Source organism: Triticum aestivum, chromosome 2A (genome assembly GCF_018294505.1).
Source record: "Triticum aestivum cultivar Chinese Spring chromosome 2A, IWGSC CS RefSeq v2.1, whole genome shotgun sequence".
Taxonomy (NCBI): domain Eukaryota; kingdom Viridiplantae; phylum Streptophyta; class Magnoliopsida; order Poales; family Poaceae; genus Triticum; species Triticum aestivum.
This window is the reverse complement of record NC_057797.1, coordinates 230,577,093-230,581,416: the sequence shown is the minus strand read 5'-3', so window position 1 is coordinate 230,581,416 and position 4,324 is coordinate 230,577,093. Positions and strand designations below refer to the sequence as shown.

The window sequence follows — 4,324 nt, the reverse complement described above, 5'->3', positions numbered from 1 at the left end:
TGCCTATATACATGATTATGCACTTTTCTATCAATTGCTCGACAGTAATTTGTTCACCCACCGTAATACTCATACTATCTTGAGAGAAGCCACTAGTGAAACCTATGGCCCCCGGGTCTATCTTTTATCGTATAAGTTTCCCATCTATTTTATTTTGCAATCTTTACTTTCAATCTATATCATAAAAATACCAAAAAAATTTATCTTATTATTATTATTATTGTAGAAATGCCCGTGCGTTGCACCGGGCGAAAATGGGCACAACCTACTTCATGCTTGAAAATGGGCACATCCTACTTCATGCTTCATCGTGCACCATTTTTCCATACCCAATTTAAATAAATGTCAAAGCTTGGCCTCATTTCTTCCTTTGTCAGGGGAGGTTATCATCGAGGAAGACAATTACAACAGGACCGGTCACCTCAGGGCTGTTGTTCAGGTATGCTGCTGCTGCTGCGGATAATTTTTTTAATTATGGTAAAAAGCTTTGCCTCATTTCACTAATAAGATTTACGATTACAACACTTGCCCGAGGGCACAATAATATGCAAGGAATTACTCTCGTGGCATGATCATCTCAAGTGTTTTGCCCCAACATGCCGCCTCACGCTTGATCTTTGCGAAGATCGTTGTTGGCAAGGTGTAAATGTTCCGGAAAACCGCAGGCATTCCACTCGTTCCAAATCTCCCACGACGTGAGCATCACGATGAATATGAGTGACTTCCTTTTGTGTCCGTTGGTTTGGATCACGACGGATTACCACCAGGCAAACTTTGAAAATTTGGCCAATCATCGAAGGATAGATCATGGTCCAGATGCACAAGGAGTATCGGCACCCTCTGTCCAAGCTCAGGCGACTAGTAGCTGCTGCCGCTAATTGTGTATTTTCTTTCTAGAGAACAAATCGACTTTGGCCGAGGAAAAGAATGTGGTTGGGGCCAAAATGTGTCCCAAAAAATGTGGTCGGGGCCAAACTGGGCCAACTTCTCCTACAAACTGCGCTACTTCAGCTTCATCAATTTGCGCAGCTCCTGGTTACTTCTAATTTGAGAGGTCCAGAGGTTCACCCTATAGAAAAATTAAGATTGCAACACAATGTTTACTGCATACATCCTCATGTAAAAACGAAATGATTGATGCAAAGCATGTCTAACCATCGACCAAAACAAACACAAAAATATGCTAACAAATACGCAGGTTTGGAGTGAATACAACTTAATTTGTTTCAGGCCAAATGAAACTATAGACGATCATGTATGTTTCACAGAAATAAATCAGGCAAAATTAAACAACAACACGATCATTTAATAAGCAAATTACTAAAAACTCACTTCTAGGATTTATAGTTAGATTTGTAGGAAAACATCATATGAATCTTGTCATATCTATTTAAACATCGCCAGTCAATTGGGAGGTCTGTTGTCATACATCATGGATCATGTAACTAAAGGAACATGTGCATCTAATGTACTCCAAGCAGCTAACTATATGGCCATGGCCAAACGGTTTAAAGTCCCACTTTCTGATCTAACAACATAACAGTACACAACACAATTAAATATCAAATGTATGAAAGAATATCCAAAATTTAGTCATCTTAATAATAAAGAAAAGGAAGAATGCTTAGATACACTATACACAGACAATCAGAGGCATTCAAAGAACACATCCAAATAGTTAAACATGAAAATAAACACCAAAGCCAACTCTCGCGAGAGCTGCTATACTAATTCCATGAATCCGATGCCGCCGGAGGCGATACAGATCACCCCAACTCATGTGCCTCCACTTCATATAAGACATAATTATTCAAGTCAAGAGTGTGCTTATCTAAAAAAAGATTATGACCAGTGCTCATAAATATGCATAACTGAATTTCCCCGGATCAAACGTTAGGATTGAAGTGGATTTCAGTATTCAGTGATGAATTTAATTGCCGAAGAACAGAGAGACACCTGAAGATAGCATATGTTCTTTCCTTTTTCGCATAGTCTCGATCAGAACCTCAAGAGTGCATATTCCACCAGACTGCAACAATGAAGAAAATGTTGTGGGTGGCAGTTAAAATATGCAGCTCACACACATTGATTCAAAAATAAGGTCAGAATGCACAACACAATTTCAAGGTAGCTAATAGTACAAGTCATGTGTCAGGTGAAAAAATATTTAGCAAGCATCAAGCCTTTTCGTATCTAAGACATGCTGCCAGCACTGGTCACTGTATTACGTTCACGCTGCTGTTTAATTAACTAACAAGATCACAGTGAGGACTGAGGAGCAATACCTATTTTACATCATATGTGATCCCTAATCCAGAAATTCTTCCATGAGACCCTATTAAAATTAAACAGAATATTATTCTTACTGGAAATATTAAGATTTCAGAGTGGGAAAATATAGCGTAACAGATAGCAAACATGTGATATAAATTGTTTTGCATCTGTGCGCCTAAGGAAGTGGAGCAAATTTTGGTCAATGATATGGAATGGTCACCAAGAGATACTTCACCAAAGTCCTCCAGCACCCAAACCTGGATATAAGGATCCCTGGGGGGTACCATGCCCTATAAAAACTATACAATAAGTCTGGCAATCGTGTTTCATCCCCCAAAAGCAAATGAAACTGGAAATATACATACCACTGTTAAATCTATATCCAGCTCTGAGATATATGACTTAATGGCTGAAGAGTGGCTCCTGAAGTACTCTTCCTCTAAACAATTGAGCTTTTCTTGTATTTCATGAGGAAGCACAGGACCAATTTTCTCTGTTAAAACTCTGAATAGTTTATGCTGGTTTGAGCAAAAGAAAAAAAGTCCTGAAGAACAACAGGAGCACGGGACCTTTAACTTTACTCCATAGGTAGTCGTCATCACCAAGTTGAAGCTACCAAGCAGCTAGAAAAGCATACATACCTTGCGGCATCGATGGTGGCAGCGACACGGGGGGAGGAGAACCAATTTTTACACCAATTTTTCATCCAACGAAGGATCACTCCCCTCCATAGCTACCAACTGAGGCTTCTTCCCTTTGCTATACAAAATAAAGCACTATCTTACAAACAATTTCAGAGTAGGACACTGACCAACAAATGTAAAACTCATTTGCTGGTTGGAAAAGATGGCCTTCCTTACTCTGTGACTGGAAGCAATTGAACAGATAATTCTGTAGAACAAAAGAATTATAATACTAATGGTTGCAGCCATGGAAAAGTAGTGGTAGATGGTGATAGTTTTAAGCATCCCTGAGATATAATACTTACAAAACCAGATGGTATGATGTTAATCATATGTATGAACACTCAATATTGAATATCAAGCCGAACTACTTTATACTATGATTTCAAATCACAGTGATTTGGCTGTGATCGCGTTTCATTCGCTGCTAGGAAATCGTCCCACAATTTGCATGCAGTAATCACGGGATATTGCGGGAAATTGCCAGAGATCAAGCTGATTTAGGCTACAATTTCGCTACATATAGGCATCACAAAGACAATTAGTGACAAACCTGAGGGTTGGAGGTTGCATGAATTCTGCATCTTCACGGTTGCTAGCTTGACTCTTGCCAGAATATAAGAAAGCCCTATCCGCAAAAATCAAAAAAACATATGAAAGCCCTGCAGTATCCATCCTTCCCCTACTATAAAATCTGGCTGCAATCAGAAACATTTAATTATTGAAAACTGCGGAGATGGGGTAGGGGTCGAGTCAACAGATCTTGGTGGTGCTTGTAAATCATCTATGCAGCAGGGGAGACATACCGTGCGGCAAGTAGGAGGCGCGCTATCGAGGAGGCTGGGCACCGTCGTCGACGGGGGTGTGGGATGGACGTCGACGAGCAGCTCGTCCATGCTCCCCGCATGGCCGACGAGCAGCTCGCGGATGGGTTTCGCGGGAGATGTGGCGGATCCTGCCAATATCGTCCGAATTTGGAGACCCCGGATCGAGGACGGGCACCGAAGAGTGGAGGGACGGCGGCGGCGGAGGGAAGGGGGCGAGGCGGCGGAAGAAATCAGGTTCTCGTGCGGGGGACGGGGGGAGCAATTTCAGCGACGGGCGAGTGAGGGCTGCGTACGAACCGTTTTTTTTTCACTTACGCTGAGTGACCTTTGTGGACTGCGGGTTGATTATTACAAACTTCAGGGACCTTTGTGTAAAAATGTCGTGACGGTGAACCCGACAAACTCCATCCGTACTTTATTATTATATATAGGGAAAGATTATCTCTATCAGATCCCACTCTCGTAAGTGACCGTGAAGGGATTGACACCCCTTTTATTGCATTGGTTGCGATGTTCTTATTTGTTTGTGTAGGTACGAAG

The 4,324-nt window shown here is 41.5% G+C and overlaps 1 long non-coding RNA gene across 7 annotated transcripts; it reads right to left on the bottom strand.

Annotated features, from left to right (window-relative positions):
* Nucleotides 1–327: 327 nt before the first annotated feature.
* LOC123188453 (uncharacterized) lies at nt 328–4,063 on the bottom strand. 7 transcript variants are annotated; one of them, XR_006494652.1, is made up of 7 exons: nt 3,764–4,063; nt 3,511–3,655; nt 2,640–3,033; nt 2,495–2,564; nt 2,286–2,335; nt 1,957–2,029; nt 329–1,069 (listed from the first exon to the last, which is right to left on the bottom strand). It is a non-coding gene; the product is annotated as an uncharacterized lncRNA (long non-coding RNA). The 7 variants fall into 7 exon arrangements; XR_006494654.1 differs by having other exon boundaries at nt 2,286–2,564; nt 2,640–2,767; nt 2,916–3,033; XR_006494649.1 differs by having other exon boundaries at nt 330–1,069; nt 2,286–2,564; nt 2,640–2,818; nt 2,916–3,033.
* Between the last annotated feature and the right edge of the window lie 261 nt (nt 4,064–4,324).